Consider the following 20,546-nt stretch of genomic DNA (forward strand, 5'->3'; position numbering starts at 1 on the left):
ATCAACACAGAGGACTTGTGGACACTCACTCAGGTTAGAGGAGAGGAGATTCCGCACAATACGGCGTAAAGGCTTTTTCATGGTAAGGACAATACGTGTTTGGAATTCCCTGCCTGAGGGAGTTGTAATGGCGGAATCTGTCAACACCTTTAAGAATGGGTTAGATAAATTCCTAATGGATAAGGATATCCAGGGGTATGGTGCATAGTCATGCATTATAGTTACTATAAATAGGGATAAAATGCAACGGCTGACAGCAGCATCAGTCAGAAATTTTAGTCAAATCATCATGCATAGGAGACCACAAATAGGTTGAACTCAATGGACAATTGTCTTTTTTCAACCTCAGATACTATGTTACTATGTTACTATGTTACTATACAGAGCTGCTGATTGGTTGATGGGGCAATTTCTCCACTGGCTCACTTCTCCGCTCTTATCACTGCTTAGTAAATGTCCCCCACAGTTTCCCTTTGACATTATTTATGATAAAAAGTTGTTGGAGGAATTATAAGTGTTAGCAAGTGGCCAGAGCAGGCCAATCAGAAGAGGACAATAGTAAAGGACAGCCTACGGGAGGGTAGGACTAAGCAACGTCAGCTGGGTGAAAAAGATTGGCAAGATGCCTACAAGTTGGTAGGTGTGCATAGTCAGGGTTGGACTGGCCCACAGAGGTACAGGAACTCCGACCCCCCCACCCCCACCCCGGGGGGTCCCTCTCAAGTTTCAGACTGTGTACTTGAATGATACATTATACATGTTACCTTATACTACACAGGACTATGGTATATTTTCTACAGTGCATTGCTGTCATTATTCTGGTACATAATCATACATGCACTAACAGTATTAAGTATAAATATTACTCTCTAATGGCTAGCCAAGCTTCTGTTTCGGCGGGCCACACTCCCTCTGGAGACTGACCACACCCCTGAGCATGCGCCTCCACCATTGCATTCCCCTGGTGAGTCCTTCATGCCTCAGTCCGACACTGTGCATAGTGAATGTGTGCAAGAAGGTCAGTCCACATGTTGCTTCCAAACCGAAGTAGGTTTTATTGACTATAATAGGGTACACATGATAGAAGTCAAACAACAGTCAATACGATAAGCTTTCTTGCGTAGTACTGCAATGCTGTACAGCACTATGGCATGCCAATATTATAGTGACAGACTTGTGCAGATACTTTTATAGAGGCACGTAAACAAGTACTGCACCTGGAGTCTAGACAGTCTGACCTTTAAGTTTGGTAAATAATATTTACTAAGACATGTGATGTTGTTTAGACAGATGAGTTATGCACAATAACACATAGTTAAGAAGCAGCACATAGCAACGAACCATTTAACTACATATAAATAAAAAAATATGAACGCATCACTATCAGAACTCACCAACCAATAGCAGAGAAACATTGGAACTCCACCATTGATGGCAAAATATTAACCATCATTAGCAAACCATCGATGCTTGCTAGCACTGATGGTTGATATCAACCCCTATTATTTACTAACAAATTGAACATGTATAAATGTACCGTAACCCATAGACTCAGTGGCGTCACAAGGGGGGTGCGGCCCGCACCCAGGTGTCACCCACCAAAGGTAGGCTCCAGCTCACTGACAGGAGCCGGGTGCTGCACTGTAATATTACGTGCAACAACCCGGCTCATGTCACGCACTGAAGAAACGTCAGTCTCCGGGGCCAGGCCGCATCTCCCGGACCCCTAAGGTATCAAAACTGGGGGATGGTATGCTTAGCCACACCCTGTCTCACGAATCCACAAATCCACGCCCATCCCATGTAGCCACACCCCTTTTATGCCCGGTGCACCTGGTGTTTTAGAGGTGAGTGACGCCTCTGCATAAACTAGAGCAAAACTTCTGTCTGATTAGTTGCTATGAGTAATTGCTATGAGTAACTGCTCATTTGTACTTAGTAAATAGCACCCATGTACACACTGGTTTTACACCGCAACTGCAGTCATTCATTATTCCTACAAGGCTGTTGATGTGAACCCGGCCTAATAGACTGGCATGACATAAAATACTCTCATAAACTAGCATTGCAGTATGTTGTACAAATAGACATTGCAGGACTGTAATATTTACCACTTTCTAGCAGAGTCACCTCACATAATCATTTATTATATATGCTCCTAACAGACATCGCAGCCTGTAGCACCGTGTATTGCATAAATTACTATTGTACCTCGCTTTTCTGGCTCAGTACATATTGCCTAATATTTTGTAGACACTCTTAGAGAATATATTTCCATCCGCTATAATCAGATTTTTGATAGGATTCTGAGGCAGAGCAGGTGCTGAATATCACAATACATTCCACCAGAGAGATGTATATTGTTCCAGCCTTATCTCCGTTAACCACCGAAATGTGCAATTCATCAGTTTTCTAAAAAACGTCTGATCTGAGTTTTCCCAAGAGGGTAGAATCTCTACTATGTTTACTATAATATCAATTTGTATACTGTACAGCCTAGCCGGCTGTACTCAGTATTTGGTGTCAGTATACCCTGCTTTACGCTGTATCCTGACTCCTGTAAAAGCTTCTAATTTATGCTATGTCATTTTTTTTTTTTATTACGTTAGACTTGCGTTTTAAAACCTTAATCTGCATATCTTAACTTCTGCTAGAAATATTTCACCGTGATGGGACCTGGCTGAGTGATTTAACTTCACAGCCTGTACAATAAACTGTGAGAAAGTGGAACTTCACCTCTAAACAGCTCCCCCACTGCCTATAAAATGACTACTTTGCTATAATCAATTACCTTAATGAGTAACGAGATAATGTAGCTGATTGCTATTCTATGTACAGTAGTAAGCCGCATCCATCCTCATTGCAGGAGATGTAGTCACCGTTGTCTTTAGTGTCTTCACTTTAAAGGCCAATAATTGGTCCGGCCTGAGATTATCATTACACGATTCATTCTCTGCTGCTATAGTGATATGGAATAAAATGTCACACTGTAAAATTTGTTTTAAAAAGGTTTCTCAGCATTTAAGATTCAACCATCACATCTAGACGTAGTTCTGCAGTTTTACAGCTGCATTATTATCAGAAAACATTTCAGCAATGCACAAAAGTAATAAACTTCAGCCAGGGTTGTAACTAGAAGAGGGATTGTTAATTGTATGCCCCATAGTCGTGCCCTAGTTCACTTTATGTCCCATAGTAGTGCCCTAGTTCATTTATGCCCAAGAGTAGTGCACCCAGTACATATTATGCCCCATAGTAGTGACCTAGTACATTTTATGCCCCATAGTAGCACCCTAGTTCATTTCATGCCAAAGGGTAGTGCACCCAGTACATATTGTGACCAACAGTAGTGCTCTAGTTCACTTTATGCCCCATACTAACGCCCTAGTTCATTTTATGCCCAAGAGTAGTGCATCCAGTACATATCATGCACCATAGTAGTGCCCTAGTTCACTTTATGCCGGAATAGTAGCGCCCTAGTTCATTTTATGCCAAAGAGAAGTGCACTCAGTACATATTATGCCCAATAATAGTGCTAAAGTTCACTTTATGCCCCATAGTAGTGCCCTAGTGCATTATATGCCCAAGAGTAGTGCACCCAGTACATATCATGGACCATAGTAATGCCATAGTTCAGAGGTTCCCAAACGCGGTCCTCAAGGCACCCCAAATGGTCCAGATTTTAAATGTATCCATGCTTGGCCACAGGTGACTTAATTAGCACCTCAGTCAATTTGATTTAACCATCTGTGCTGAGTCATGGATATACCTAAATCCTGGACTGTTGGGGTGCATTGAGGACTGCGTTTGGGAACCTCTGCCATAGTTCACTTTATGCACCATAGTAATGCCCAGTACACTTTATGCCCAAGAGTAGAGCCCCAGTACATATTATGCCCCATAGTAGTGCTCTAGTTCACTTTATACCCCATAGTAGTGCCCTAGTTCTTCTTGTGCACAAGAGTAGTGCACCATAGTAGTAGTGCCCTAGTTCATTTTATTCCCCATAGTAGTGCCCCCAGTTCATTTTACACCGCATAGTATTTCCCCAAGTTCATTTTATGCCCCATCGTAGTGTCCTCAGTTCATATTATACCACACAGTAGTGATTCCATCATATTATGCCACATTGTAGTAGCCTGGGTTAAAATTATGCCATACAGTGGCTCTATTTCACATTTTGTCAGGAAATCTCCCCAGTTCATATTATGCCACATTGAAGTGTCTCTAGCTCACATTATGCCACATTGCAGTGACCACAGTTATCATTATGACAACTGAAGTGCCCGCAGTTAACACTATGGCACATTACAGTGCCCCAGTTCACATTATGCCACATAGAACCTGGTGAAGTAGCTGTGCAGGGGTATTCCTGGTGCAGAAATTCATTCTACTAAATGTCTTAAGCGAGTTGGGTGCTTTTTAATAGTTTATTTTCACCTGCGGTCTCTAATTATTTACATATAGCCAATAAATGCAAGTTAGTGATAAGTGTAACATAGTTTACTGGTAACAGTACAAGAGCTTAACTTTCTAGGTTAGCATATACAGTAAGTATATCAATACTAGGTGGCTATACTGAAAGTGGTTTGTGCAACTGTTTAACCAGTTGCCTGTCTTGGCTCCATCTGATGCGATCAGTTTTAAATGCCCACTGGGCGACTGCCAGAAGACAATCTTTCAGCAGCTGCCTTTCCTAGAGTAACCTCCTTGTCCCATTGCACCCTTGAACCTCCCAAATTGTGTGACGATCACTGCTGGCCGCAGTGTTCGGCAGCTCAGCGGCAACTCCCACCCTGCAGCTGCAGAGAGGAGCAGCTGACGAGGAAATGTAGATAGGACGCCCAGCACGCAGTGTGTACCCAGCGGATGCATAGAGGAGCAGCCGCCAGGACATATAACAATAGGAGAGCCCCTCCATTGTTTAGTTCGATCATCAATCGATATTTGAAGATGTATCGGTATTAATATAAAGGCTATTTTCACGGATCATTTTGATCAAGAATATCTATATGGGGCCTCCAATTAGGGAGGGCTAATTATCCTAAACAGTATACATTTTCTTGACCTGATTCAATCATTAAGAAATAAAGTATGGTAATTTCTTGCCATTTAAAAGTCCTTGCTTACTTGGACTTTTATATCTATAGGACACAAGCAAACATACTGTGCAGGTTTTCCTACAATAATATTCTGAAATGCGAGACTGCAAAATTTACAGCAGAACATCGCAGCTAATTGGAACTGCCCTAAATTGTGTAGCTGTCATTGCCTGGAACTCTACCACCATAAAACACCTGAGCACTTATTATCTATCATTGCCCAGTACTGTGACTCAGGCACTGGCCCCCATCTAGCAGAGAATGTTCCTTGTAGTGTATATGAGTAGATTATATCCTGTTAATGCCTTCCACACTGTACAGAGCAATTACTGTAATTCCTGACTGATTACAGCAAGGTCCTGAGTTATCTATCAGAGAGGGGAATCTGTGGAAGCTTCGGATTCTTCCCTAAATCCATGGAAACAGAACCTGGCCTAAATCAAACAAATTACATAAGTAAAAAAGTTAATATATTGATAAAGTGATAAATGCAACATCCGAAGCTCAGCTCAATGGCTGAAATTAACTATAGTGATCAGAATTTCCCTATTTTCACTGTGGCGATTATCTGGATATACAGTATAATACATAAGTAACATATTAATATTATGAAAGTCTTAATTTATAATACTAGGTGATTCATCGTGCCCTACGGGCGCTCTTCACACCGTCGTAAGGGGCTACGCCCCCTTAAGCCTTGTACGCCCTTGTGGCATGCAAAATTCTTATTATATGGAGTATTACCTCCAATCATAATTGTGTGAGTGGTTAAATATTGCACTGACAAAGGGCGTGCGATGGTTAAGGGGTCGTAGCCCCTCGCAATGGCTGAACAGCGCACGCAGGGCCTGATGAATCACCTAGTAGGTGCTGTGGTAGGGGGAGTGGCGGGTGCGGGGGGATGAGGGAGTGGGTCCGATGGTGACGCAGGTGGGGGAGAGGTTTGTGCGGTGGCGCCGCGGGTGGGGGAGGAGCGGTGCGTGGGTGCCACAGTGGGGTCCAGAGCCACCACGGGTGGGGGAGGGGCAGGTGCAGTGGTGCAGCAGGTAGGGGCGGGTGCGGGGTGCTGTGGGTGGGGGAGAGGGTCCGGAGCCACCGCAGGTGGCGGAGGGGAGGTGAGGGGCTGCCGTGGATTGGGCCCGGAAGTACTGCAAGTGGGGGAGGGACGGGTAATGCTTCTCCTCCTCGAAGCAGCTAAGCTGCTGTCCTCCCTTTGGCAGTGGCTCTCCCAGAGACTCGCACAGCAGCCAACCAGCCAGTCACTATTGTTAGCGCCGGTGTCCCAACGCCCCACATTACAGGGAAGACTGCACTAAATAAACTGCCTTAGCGCCGGAATGCTTTGACGCTACGGGCTGCTGGGAGCTGTAGATTATTTACCTGTAATGTGGTGCGTTGGGACACCGGCACTAACAATGAATCAATGTAAAAGGTGAGAGTGCTGTGCAGGGCCGGACTGGGACCAAAAATAGGCCCTGCCATTTTTGAAGCACACAGGCCCACCTCGGTGTCAGCATCTGACTCCTCCCCTTACTATTCCCGACTCCTCCTACTTCTTAGTCTATGCTCTTACAAATATAATTAATATTATAACAACATACAAGTGTACATCATTCTGTATTAAAATACACACAACCATTGGTTGAAGTGGAAATGTTGAAGTGGGGGGTATGGAAAATAAAGGTTGTAACTAAGCGCGCGCGCTCAGAAAAGGGACATGGACATGCACGTGCCCCATTCACTAGAATGACAGCGTCTGTGTGCACTCCCGGCGGGGCTAAGCGGCGACCAATCAGACAGAGAGTGTCCCATAGAGGTACTGTGTGCACGCGTGCCAAAAATATGGGTGTGGCCAATTAAAATGGGACGTGATACACAGACATATGCCCCCAATAGTGCAGTGCTAGATCCACAATTACCCCCACAGTGCCAGGTATACAAATGCCCCTACAGTGCCAGGTATACAAATGCCCCCACAGTGCCAGGTATACAAATGCCCCCACAGTGCCAGATCCACAAATGCCCCCACAGTGCCAGATCCACAAATACCCCCACAGAGCCAGATTCACAAATGCCCCACAGTGCCAGGTATACAAATGCCCCCACAGTGCCAGCCAATTGCCCCCACAGTGCCAGGTATACAAACAAATGCCCCCACAGTGCCAGGTAAACAATTGCCCCCACAGTGCCAGCCAATTGCCCCCACAATGCCAGGTATACAAATGCCCCCACAGTGCCAGGTAAACAATTGCCCCCACAGTGCCAGCCAATTGCCCCCACAGTGCCAGGTAAACAATTACCCCACAGTGCCAGCCAATTGCCCCCACAGCTGTGCTGCAGCTGCTTACCGCTGCTGCTCCTCCGGCTGAGATGTGACTGAGGCTGTCAGGAGCTCAGAGCGCGCCAGCTCGGCTATGTCTGGCGGCGTGTAGCAGACTTCAAACCAACCGCTGGTTCGTGAGCCAATCAGAGCTCGCGGACCAGCAGCGGTGGCTCCTGATTGGCTGCCGGTCCGCGAGCTCTGATTGGCTCACGAACCGGCGGCTGGTTTGAAGTCCACTATACGCCGCCAGACATAGCCGCGCTGGCGCGCTCTCCTCCTCTGACAGCTGAGACACGCTGCCGCCGGACTGAGCGGCAGGGTGTCTCAGTGAGCGCTGGACCGGCCCACGTGGCCATCGGCCCTTCTGGCATTTGCCAGAAGTGCCAGATGGCCAGTCCGGCCCTGGTGCTGTGCAGTGTCAGAGACTTGCTGCAGATGCAGTGGCATACCCTCCAGCTGCACCTTTTTGGCAGGTACAATACCTTTTTTTTATGGTCTGTACCAATATTTGGCTCTCCAAACTTTCATTGAAAGTACAGGAAAAGGGGCGTGACCACGCCACTTTACCTGTGGACACTCCCCCTTTTCAAATTTGTATCAATTTTTATGTGTAAATTGTTGGAGGGTATGTTGCTGCAGATGCAGGGGGCCTATTTTGGGGTGTGGGCCTGGAGCTGCAGCACCAACCATTGTTAATCCTGCTCTGGGAACACACAGCAGCCAAAGGGCAGAGCCTCCCATTGGATGTAACCTGTGTGGGAGGGCGTTTCTCGCCCAATCAGCTGTGGACTGGGTGTGATAGACCTGCTGCTAACCCAATGAGAGCTCCTAGCCACGCCCAGCGTTATACACACAGGCACAGAGTCACAGATCTGGGCTATTATATAGGAGATACTATATGGGAAAATGATAATGATATAGCAACCACCAGTATCAGACTGAGGCATGGAGGGCCCATCAGGGAAATACAGCCACGGGGGTCTGCTTAAGGGGCGTGACCAGTTACTGGGTGGGTGTGGTCATCCACTGGAGGGGCGTGGCCATCCACAGAATATTGCATAATATTATGCAAGTTTATATTATATTATTTGGGTAAGTAATAAGGCTATAAGTAGTCACCGAGGAGTTCACTTATCACATAAAACAGAAGTCTGTAGGCAGAGTGAAAGAAATCCAAGGTCACTTTTTATATCCCTATTAATTTACAATGGGGGGGGGGGACATTATGCGACCTGACCCTATGGAGTCCTGGCATACTTATGTTTGGGATGCTGGCAGTTGGGATTACGGCGTCTGCATTTTGATCTATGTCAGGATCCTGGCGTCGGCATTCCGACCAGTGTTGGGATTCCAGCGCCGACATCTCTATGCTGATCGGATCCCGGCATTATTCTTTATACCGTATTCTATATATTTTCCTAATGAATACTAAAAGCATGGCATCAGAAGAACTATGTCTCCACAACATGACACTTACTCTAAGTACAGACGCCCCGGTTGCTGCCCAGTGGGTGTGGTACTTTAGGTCAACAGTACTCATCACGATGTGTATAAGGTCGACATGAGAATATCGACATGGTTAAAAATATTAGGGGTAGATTTACTAAAGCTTTTAAAATTGAAAAATTGTGATGTTGCCATAGCAACCAGTAAGATTCTAACATATACTAGTATGCAATGTAGAAAGGATAGCTAGAATCGAACTGGTTGCTATGGGCACCGCCATATTTTATTTTTAGAAGCTTTTAGTAAATCATCCCCCTAGTCTGTACTGTAGATTATAAAGATTCTAGGGGTCGTGTGTCAATGCTTTATATGGACATTTTATACTTTGATGACTTCTGACATCCTTACAATACATTAAGAGCTTCAATTAGGGATGGCCATCTACCATCGATGAATTGAAATCACTGATGGTCTGTGACCAATGGTGAATGCTTTTACCATTGATGGGGAGAACTAGATGGTTTCCCACCATCGATGGTAGGGAGCTATAAATGTTTTTTTTCTCCAACTGTCAGGACAGATAGCTGAGCCCCGCCCTTGACACCCATGAAGCCCCACCCCCAGGCTCTGATTGGCTCGCAGTTCATTCAACACTATTGCAGCTGTGACCATCGGTGGGTAAAACTATTGATGGTTCCCATACAGATTGTTTAACACCATTGAGGTTATCCATCAATGGTACCATCGATGGTGACCATCGATGGATAACCCACCGATGGCAAACCTTAGCTTTAGTAACCATTATAATCAGTTAAGCATGACACCATCTATTCAACATTAGTATTAGAGAGACTTATACTACTAGACTAATTGTCCTGATCATCAGTGTTCTTAGGGGGTCATTCCGAGTTGATCGCTCGCTGCCGTTTTTCGCAGCATAGCGATCAGGCTAAAAATCGTCTGTCCTGCGCATGCGTATGGGCCGCAGGGCGCACGCGCCAAGTAATTTCACACAAAACGAAGCAATTTTACACAGGGGCGAGCGACGCTTTTCAGTCACTCTGCTGATCGGTGAGTGATTGACAGGAAATGGGTGTTTCTGGGTGGTAACAGTGTTTTCAGGGAGTGTGCTAAAAAATGCAGGCGTGTCAGGCTAAAACGCAGGAGTGGCTGGAGAAACGGGGGAGTGGCTGGCCGAACGCAGGGCGTGTTTGTGACGTCAAACCAGGAACTAAACAGACTGAAGTGATCGCAATCTAGGAGTAGGATCTGAGCCACTCTGAAACTGCAGGAAAAATTTTTCGAGCAGTTCTGCTAACCTTTCGTTCGCTATTCTGCTAAGCTAAGATACACTCCCAGAGGGCGGCGGCTTAGCGTTTGCACTGCTGCTAAAAGCAGCTAGCGAGCAATCAACTCGGAATGACCCCCTTAGTGCTTAGAGTGTGCACCTGCATTTTCATTTTCTTTTCTGTGTGGCACTACAAGTCTCAGCATGACAGCACCTCTTATTATGTTTAGAATTAGGGTGTGCAGTCCAGGCCCCTCCCCCATACCACTAGTATAATGCAGAGGTTAGTATACCCTATGCAGAGGGTTATAATGGCGTTAGAAGAACAAAGGGCTCAGGAACGGGTGACTAGCGAATGATGAATATTGCCGGTGACTTGCAATGTCCTTAGACTCTATTGTTGGCTACATTATCCCCTTATTTATTTATTTTGATTGATTGATTTTCTGCACAGTGTATATAAATCCCTCAGTTCCCTGTCAGTCTAATGGCTAAATCTAATACACCCAATGTCGTTATGGGAGATATCTTTAGAACAGGGCTTGGGATGCAGTTTATGTCGGAGGAAATCTGGATATTCTTGATATTCTTAGCACCAGTAATAATGTTACTACACTGCTGTGCAGATTGTGGCACTGACATCTGCTGCCAGGAATTGTTATAGTGGGAAGGATCAAATGCTGAAAACATGCACTGGCAGACACCTGTGATTCCCTGGGCAGGTCGATTTTGGTGTAGATTTACTGTACTAAGCCTTGGCCAATGATAAAGCAGAGAGAGGTAAAGTACCAACCAATCAGCTCCTGTCATTTCTCAAACACGGCTTGAAACATAACAGGAGCTGATTGGCTGGTCTATTATCTCTCTCCACTTTATCTTTCTCCAAGGCATAGTAAATAGACCCCTATATCACTCAGGAAAAGTGAGTAAGTGGGAGAGTAGGTGAATATTTGGCAGTTTATTTCTCTCCACTTTATTTCTCTCCAAGCCTTAGTAAATAGACCCCATAGTTCTGCAACCCTAGGCAGGCTTGGACTGGCCCACAGGGGTACAGGGAAAACCACCGGTGGGTCCTACTGCCTGGGGGCCCACCTCCTGCTCTAAGGATCAGGTTCCAGACTGTGCATTTGAATTATACATTATACATAGGTTACCTTATACTGGACTATGGTGTATTTTCTACAGTGCATTGCTGTTATTAATCTGGTACATTATCATGCATGCAGCAGCTGAATTTACTGTATATATTTATGAAGGGGTCCAGACGTTGCACTCTCTAATGGTTAGTCAAACCAATGAGGTGGCAGCCCCCCCCCCCCCCCCTTTGCAGACAGACCACTCCCCTAAAACAGGCCCCTACCACTGCATTCCCCCGGTGGGCCCTACATGCCTCAGTCCAACACTGACCCTAGGCCACCAGCTGTATGACCTGTTCTCAAATATTATACGAGCCTTTTTAATCCAAGGGTCTGGGAGGTTCAGCAACAGCATGAAGTGGAGAATGGCTTGCATTCATAGAAGCCCTGAACATTTGTACTCAAATCCCATGACACGCGTGTGCTTACTGTGTGGGCTGTTTAATATATACTGTAAATGAAAGATGTAAATTGGCATGGAAGAGCTCTGCTTTCTGTAACCCGAGCGGATTAATGAGTAGATGCATTCTTACAATTAATGGTATAAATAAATGAATGGGAACAGTTGTCACTCCGAGCGATCTTATCACAGGAACACTTTGAGGAAAACATAAGTTGAGTCTTCTCTGTATCATTAGTTCTCTGATATATGCTCCAAATACATTATTCAATAACTGTTAAATTAAATATCAGCCAGGACGTAGAAGACAGATCACCGGCACACTAAATAAAATATACATGAACTGTAATGTTTTCATTGATATTGGTTATATAAACATTTATTGAGAAATTGCCCAATTGCTCTGGAACTAGATTTCAATTTTATTAAGATTCATTCAGTTGTGATTACATTTTATAGTTTCTGAAGTGATCGGAGCTTTTTATCTTACTCATTGTAATGCAGTGTGACATTTGCCGTTACTGCATAGGTATCGCCAATAACTGCTTGCCGCGAGACGGGAGAAACCCTGATGTCACGGCACGTACTGGAGAAAATAGAATCAATTAGTCTGGGCCTTTAATATTTATTTTGAATGGATGCTAGCATTATTCAGCATGAGAAAGAGACAATGCTAGCCTGTATAGGCACTTGCCTACATTGAGACTGTGCCATTAAAGGGCCAATAAGGCACAACGTTGAGTTATTATTAATTATTATTAAGTTACAGGACACTGTTCAGTGGGGATCCGGTCTCTAGGTTGACAGTAACTAGGTTGACCACTATTGGTCGACACTAACTAGGTCGACCGGGTCTCTAGGTCGACATGTTCTAGGTCGACATGTCAAAAGGTCGACATGAGTTTTTCACAATTTTTTCCCTTTTTTTGAACTTTTTCATACTTAACGATCCACGCGGACTATGAGTGGGAATAGTAACACCTTGCCCGAAGCATGGCGAGCGAAGTGAGACATACGAGGGGACACGGTGCACTAATTGTGGTTCCCGGTCACTGTACGGAGAGAACGACACCAACAAAAAAAACCCATTAAAAACTCATGTCGACTTTTTGACCTGTCAACCTAGACCGTGTCGACCTAGATACCCTGTAGACCTAGTTACTGTCGAACAATAGTGGTCGATCTAGACACTGTCAACTTAGTTACTGTCGACCTTCCATACCACACCCGTTCAGTGTAACCCTGACATTCCACTGTTGCTCTGTTAGAAAGTAAAAGACCATTATCAGTCACCATTACAGACATCTGAAGCTCCTCCCACATCCAACAAGCAGTTGGCTCCCAACGGCTCGGATCCCGTCGGTCAATAAACCGACGCCGGTATCCCGAGGGAGGACGCAATGCCGGCGTCCACATACTGACACTGATCAGGATGCCAGCGTCACATTACCAACAGCCGGCATCCCGATCGTCCCCACAGGGACAGGAAGGTTAGGGTTAGGGACCGGGGAGGGAGGGTTAGGGTTAGGCACTTAGAAGGGAAGGTTAGGGTTAGGGACCGGGGAGGGAGGGTTAGGGTTAGGCACTTAGAAGGGAAGGTTAGGGTTAGGGACCGGGGAGGGAGGGTTAGGGTTAGGCACTTAGAAGGGAAGGTTAGGGTTAGGGACCTAGGAGGGAGGGTTAGGGTTAGGCACTTAGAAGGGCAGGTTAGGGTTAAGCATTAAGTGGGGAGGATTAGGGTTAGGCACCACTGGGGAGGGTTAAGGTTAGGCACCTCCGAGGAGGGTTAGGGTTAGGCACTTAGAAGGGGAGGTTAGGGTTAAGCATTAAGTGGGGGTTAGGCACCACTGGGGAGGGTTAAGGTTAGGCACCTCCGAGGAAGGTTAGGGTTAGGCACTTAGAAGGGAAAGTCAGGGTTAGGGACCGGGGAGGGAGGGTTAGGCACTTAGAAGGGAAGGTTAGGGTTAGGGACCGGGGAGGGAGGGTTACGGTTAGGCACTTAGAAGGTTAGGGTTAGGCATTAAGTGGGGAGGGTTAGGCACGATGGGGAGGGTAAAGGTTAGGCACCTCGGGGGAGGAGGAGGGTTAGACATTAAGCGGGGAGTTTTAGGGTTAGGCACCACCGGGGATAAGGTTAGGCACCACCAGGGAGGGATAGGGTTAGGCACCCAGAAGGGAGGGTTAGGGTTAAGGCAGGGAAATTGTGAGGGTTAGGGGGCTGAATGGGGGGCTGTTGGGATTATGATGGACGGGATGCCACTGTCGGTATACTAACAGCCGGCATCCCGTCCATCGGCAAATCATACTGAGCCTAGATATAAACTAGAGAGAGATAAAGCATACCCTGGGCTGGTGCTAGGGTGTTCGGCGCCCTCCTGCAAAATATAAATTTGCGCCCTCCCATACTTTACATGCAGGGCCGGAGGGTTACCATGGCCTCTTGGGCCCCTGAGCTGCAGGAGATCCGTGTAAGCCTATGGATGTGAACTCTCTGCCCACACACACCCTGTGCAGCGCTAGTTATGGCCCTACACACAGACAGTGCCGTAACTAGACATTTTAGCGCTGTGTGCAAGAGAGGGCATTGGCGGCCTCCCTGTGTGTAAAATAGGGGCACTGCACGTCGCAGGCGCGTGCAAAAAAATTAGGGGCGTGGCTTCATGGGGAAGGGGTGTGGCCACAAAATAATACCAATTCATATTACATATTATAGTAGTCTCCATTATTCAAACTACGCCGCACAGCAGCGCCACTACACCAGGTAGAGCCCCTTTTACACATTACGGCGGACAGATTTCCCTTTTTACACATTACGGCAGACAGCGCCCCCCTTTTTACACATTAAGGCAGACAGCATCCCCCTTTTTACACATTACGGCAAACAGCGTCCCCTTTTTACACATTACGGCAGAGAGCGTCCCCCTTTTTACACATTACGGCAGATAGCGTCCCCCTTTTTACACATTATGGCAGACAGAGTCCCCTTTTTACACATTACGGCAGACAGAGTCCCCTTTTTACACATTACGGCGGACAGAGTCCCCTTTTTACACATTACGGCAGACAGCGCCCCCCTTTTTACACATTACGGCAGATAGCGTCCCCCTTTTTACACATTACGGCAGACAGAGTCCCCTTTTTACACATTACGGCGGACAGAGTCCCCTTTTTACACATTACGGCAGACAGCGCCCCCCTTTTTACACATTACGGCAGACAGTGTCCCCTTTTTACACATTACGGCGGACAGCGTCCCCTTCTTACACACAACGGCAGACAGCGTCCCCTTTTTACACATTACGGCAGACAGCGCCCCCCTTTTTACACATTATGGCGGACAGTGTCCCTTTTTTACACATTACGGCAGACAGTGTCCCCCTTATTACACATTACGGCAGACAGCATCCCCCTTATTACACATTATGGCAGACAGCGTCCCCTTTTTACACATTACGGCTCTGCATACAGATACACACATACATAAATACAGTATATCATACTTACCTACTCTCCCGGAAGCTGCGGGAGGCTCCCGTTTTTTGGGGTAGCCCCCCGCAACCCCGGAAGAGTGGGCAGGTCTCCCGCATCCTGCTCGCATCTTAGTGATGCAAGCAGGATGGAGATAACCTCCCGCATTCGCGGGTCCGTCGAGTGGAGAAGGGGTTAAAATGACGCAAATCGCGTCATTTTAGCCCCGCCCCCTTCCCGCGGACCCGCGAATCGCGGAATTTCCCGATGCAGTCGGGGCTTAGTGATGTCACAGTCCGGCCCCGCCCCCCGAAGACACCTGCTGCGTCTCCTCTCCGGGCTTCTCCCGGAGAGGAGACTTACAATGTAGGTAAGTATGCAGTATATACATAAATACACACACATACATACACACACACACACACACACACACACACACACACACACACACACACACACACACACTTTCTCTCTCACTCTTTTTACATCCACTTACCACAGTTGTGCTGGCCAGATCTTCAATAGCATGATCCTGTGTAGCTCCGCCCCCTTGGTCCGCGTAGCTCCGCCCCTTTTCGGCCGAACTATCACTGACACTCCTCTCCCTGTCACAGGGGAGAGAGAAGGCTTCATGCTGCCGGCGCTGCTGCGGCTGCCTGTCAGTGTGACAGGGCAGGGCAGGCGCAGCAGCAGCAGCAGGGGGGGACAGGACGGCGCTTCAGCTGGGATGCAGAGCAGTGAAGGCGCCTCTCCTGCCCGGCGCCTACCTGCTCTGCATCCCTTTGCTGAGCTGGTAGCTCCGGGCCTGAGCATACCTGCCAAATATCCTGATTTTCGGGCACTGTCCCACTGTCTCACCCGCAGTCCACAGTATTCCGGGTTGTGGGCGAGAGTTGGGAAGCCCCTGTCACTCGCACAGCATAGCAGTGTTCATAACGCCGGAATGCACCTAGAATTTTTATTAAGATCACAAAGGAAGGCTCTTCCGAAAAGAGCTGTTCTTTGCAATGATAGGACTTCCATGTTTTTGACCCGAGGGTCATTCTGTATCTTCGCCGAATGATGCGCATGCCGCAGGAGACACTGGGAGGGATTCAATAGGTTCCATCTCTGAGAAGCACACGAAAAAAGTAGCCCATAGGATTCTATTAGGCAATGTTATCTATAGATTGCGTTGCCCAAAGGGTCCAAGCTATGGGAAGTTTCATTCTGGATCTTGGTACATATGGGAAATGCAGCCGAAACTCTGAAATCAGATGTTTGCGGTGTTTTGGCCACATTTTGCTTTTAGTACATCCTGCCCCATGACTGTAATATTAAGCGATACAAATAGAAAGACTTTGTTTCATAAATCATAAAAAAAATCAATGTAATAATTTCTTTCCATTCTACATTAAAAAGCAAATTACTTTCAAAACAATCAAGAATGTTTTTCACCCCAAAGGATTACCCTTTAAAATCTATGCGATGAATTATACACAACAAATGCGAACAGCCATTTTTAGACTTATAGGATGGCCAGGCTCGACCAGGTGCTAATTATATTCACAATTAATGTATTTATGCAAACGGTGCAGACAGGAGAAAGGTGTAAGCCATGACCCAAGGGGAGGACAGAGGGAAGATTAAAGAATGATAGCCTGTGCTCATCTACATAACAATTGTACGGCCAGTGTAAAATATCTTCTTTACTTTTTCACTGTTTCTCAACTTATATTTAAGGCATAGCGCATCTATTTAAATGTCAGCGTGCAATGGAAAACTTTGCCGCATTTAACCCCTTCAGTGGTGAGTTTTTAATTTTAAAACACTCCCTGGGGGGGTGTTTTTGAACTGGCGCGGGGGGGGGGGGGGGACGAGTAACGGGGCAGGGCGAGGTTATCGCCTGGCGATCGCCCGCGGGGATCACCAGACCCAGCACTGATTCCAGGCTGCCTTACAGTGCCCAGGAATCAGCATGAGCCATTTTACAGCTAAGCCCGCCCCCCAGCCAATAGGAGTCCGGGGGGCGGGCTAAACTCCATAATTGAGAATGCTGATTCCCAGGGACCGTGCACGCTGCTCGGCTGTCCCCAGGGAGTCAGGAGGAGGTAGTATGCACGGAAATCTTCCGGGGCTGTCAGCGATGGCTAGCCTGGAAGATTTCCGTGCATACCACCGAAGGGGTTAAGGAATTATATACAAATGAGTCTCAAACACCTAGCATGAATACGCCATAGGGGGTCATTCCGAGTTGTTCGCTCGTTATTTTTTTCTCGCAACGGAGCGATTAGTCACGCATGCGCAATGTCCGCAGTGCGACTGCGCCAAATAAATTTGCTATGCAGTTAGGTATTTTACTCACGGCATTACGAGGTTTTTTCTTCGTTCTGGTGATCGTAATGTGATTGACAGGAAGTGGGTGTTTCTGGGCGGAAACTGGACGTTTTAAGGGTGTGTGCGAAAAAACGCTGCCGTTTCTGGGAAAAACGCGGGAGTGGCTGGAGAAACGGGGGAGTGTCTGGCCGAACGCTGGGTGTGTTTATGACGTCAAACCAGGAACGACACTGACTGAACTGATCGCAGATGCCAAGTAAGTTTGAAGCTACTCAGAAACTGCTAAGAAGTGTCTATTCGCAATTCTGCTAATCTTTCGTTCGCAATTTTGATAAGCTAAGATTCACTCCCAGTAGGCGGCGGCTTAGCGTGTGCAATGCTGCTAAAAGCAGCTTGCGAGCGAACAACTCGGAATGACCCCCATAGTGCGCTAAATGCCCGTTGTGACTGAGATGCTATGAGAGGTGTTGCGTACAGCCTTTTTCTTTAAAAAGTGTAGCAGAACAGCACAACTGGACATGGCGTTGCCATCAACATCCAAGCTCCAGAATCTATCCCATTACCGGGGCTTGGTGCATATGAGGTAAGTGGCCACAATTCTGGAAATTGAATTTTCGGAGGTTTGGACGCATTTTTAGGTTTGCTGCATCCCGCCCCCAGACTGTAACTGGCAACGTTGTTTTATTTATGCAAATAAGATGCACATTTTGAGTGAGAAAGACGCTCGGTGCAGCCGAGTGTCCTGGGACCTAGCGCACCAATAGAGGATGTTTGGTGCGACTGAAGCCAGAGCGTAGGAGAACCCGTCTGTAAGTACAATTTGTTGATTTTGCAATTGAAATGTCTTATAGGATTAAACTTTTTTCCCAACCAAAAGTACTGATATTAGTATTGGGGGGAAATAATCTTTGCGCTGTATGGGCACCCCAGAATAGCACAGAACTCTAGCGACACTTCCACAACACTCCCATGAGACATCCTGCGTACAACAGCATCTGTCTAATGCACAAGAATGCATAAATTCATTTCTGAGCAGTTTGCTAATAATCGGTATTAACGACCATATACGGAGCTGTTTCCAACTCAGAATCAGACCCTTACTGTCAGGGGCATAACTAGGCATCTGCGGAGTGTGCCGCCACACATAGCGATGCAGGGTAGAGGGCGCTGTCGGCGGCACTTGTCAATTATCTGTTTTAATTACTTTCACTTGTAGCTTACCCCCTTTTTGAAGCCCAGCATCTCCTGACTACCCCTGTCTCCTTCCCCCACCCCTTCCATCGTTAATACCTATACCACATCCATGAACTTGAGAGCTTTGTTATTCAATCTCACTGTCCTTTTATTACATTTCAAGATTCTGACATACCAGCAGGGCCGGTGCAAGGTTTCTCAACACCCTAGGCAAAACATCTGCCTACTGCCCTCCCCCCCTCCCCTCCCAATACCCTCTTTCCATCTAGGAAAGGTGAGAGGGGTGAGTCACGGTGTGTGAGGGTTGGTTGTAAGACAGAACAGGGAGGAGAGAGAGAAAAAGAGGGTTTCAGGGAGAGAGAAAAAGAGGGGGAGCAAGGGAGAGAGGGGAGGGGGATGAGTGAGAGAGACTGTATCAGGGAGAAAGAGAACAGTGAGATAGTGAAAGAGGGTGTCAGAGATAGAGAGAGAGAAAGGGTGTCAGGGAGAGAGAGAGAGAGAGAGAGAGAGAGAGAGAAACGAAGAGCGAGAGAGAGAGAGGGTATCAGGGAGAGAGAGGGTGTCAACCAAGAAGAGGGGAGGTTTTGGGAAACAGTCAACGAGCACAGCAATTTAAGTCAAAGTAGTTAGAGAGGGGTCAAAGAACAGTCCACATCAAAATGACATCAAATAACTAGCGTATATTTCATATAGCAGGTGGAGGTATGCCCAGAGAATAAATATAGTATTAACAGAAAAAAGACAGAAAGAAACTCTTTTGTTGTGCACTCTTGTCTATGAAAAAATAAGATTTTAAACCTACCGGTAAATCTTTTTCTCCTAGTCCGTAGAGGATGCTGGGGACTCCGTAAGGACCATGGGGAATAGACGGGCTCCGCAGGAGACATGGGCACTAAAAAGAACTTTAGATATGGGTGTGCACTGGCTCCTCCCTCTATGTCCCTCCTTCAGACCTCAGTTAGAGAAACTGTGCCCAGAGGAGACGGACAGTACGAGGAAAGGATTTTTGTTAATCTAAGGGCAAGATTCATACCAGCCCACACCATCCACACCGTATAACCTGCAATATACGAACCAGTTAACAGTATGAAACAAAACAGCATCAGCCCGAGACTGATCAAAACTGTAACATAACCCTTATATAAGCAAAAACTATATACAAGTCTTGCAGATGTAGTCCGCACTGGGACGGGCGCCCAGCATCCTCTACGGACTAGGAGAAAAAGATTTACCGGTAGGTTTAAAATCTTATTTTCTCTTACGTCCTAGAGGATGCTGGGGACTCCGTAAGGACCATGGGGATTATACCAAAGCTCCAAAACGGGCGGGAGAGTGCGGAAGACTCTGCAGCACCGATTGAGCAAACATGAGGTCCTCGTCAGCTAGGGTATCAAACTTGTAGAACTTTGCAAAGGTGTTGAACCCGACCAAGTAGCAGCTCGGCACAGCTGTAATGCCGAGACACCTCGGGCAGCCGCCCAAAAAGAGCCCACCTTCCTAGTGGAATGGGCCTTTACAGAATTTGGTAACGGCAATCCAGCCGTAGAATGAGCCTGCTGAATCGTGTTACAGATCCAGCGAGCAATAGTCTGCTTCGAAGCAGGAGCGCCAACCTTGTCGGCTGCATACAGGACAAACAGTGCCTCTGTTTTCCTAACCCGAGCCGTTCTGGCCACATAAATTTTCAATGCCCTGACCACATCAAGAGACTCGGAATCCTCCAAGTCCTGCGTAGCCACAGGCACCACAATAGGTTGGTTCATATGAAAAGATGAAACCACCTTGGGCAAAAATTGAGGACGAGTCAGCAATTCCGCTCTATCCACATGGAAAATCAGATAGGGGCTTTTGTGAGATAAAGCCGCCAACTCTG

At 46.8% G+C, this 20,546-nt stretch overlaps 1 long non-coding RNA gene across 1 annotated transcript; it reads right to left on the reverse strand.

Moving 5' to 3' along the window:
* Positions 1–2,786: 2,786 nt before the first annotated feature.
* On the reverse strand, positions 2,787–15,765 carry LOC134956667 (uncharacterized). The gene is made up of 2 exons (XR_010186075.1): positions 15,660–15,765; positions 2,787–2,959 (listed from the first exon to the last, which is right to left on the reverse strand). It is a non-coding gene; the product is annotated as an uncharacterized LOC134956667 (long non-coding RNA).
* Positions 15,766–20,546: the final 4,781 nt, after the last annotated feature.

This window comes from Pseudophryne corroboree, chromosome 9 (assembly GCF_028390025.1).
Source record: "Pseudophryne corroboree isolate aPseCor3 chromosome 9, aPseCor3.hap2, whole genome shotgun sequence".
Lineage (NCBI taxonomy): Eukaryota > Metazoa > Chordata > Amphibia > Anura > Myobatrachidae > Pseudophryne > Pseudophryne corroboree.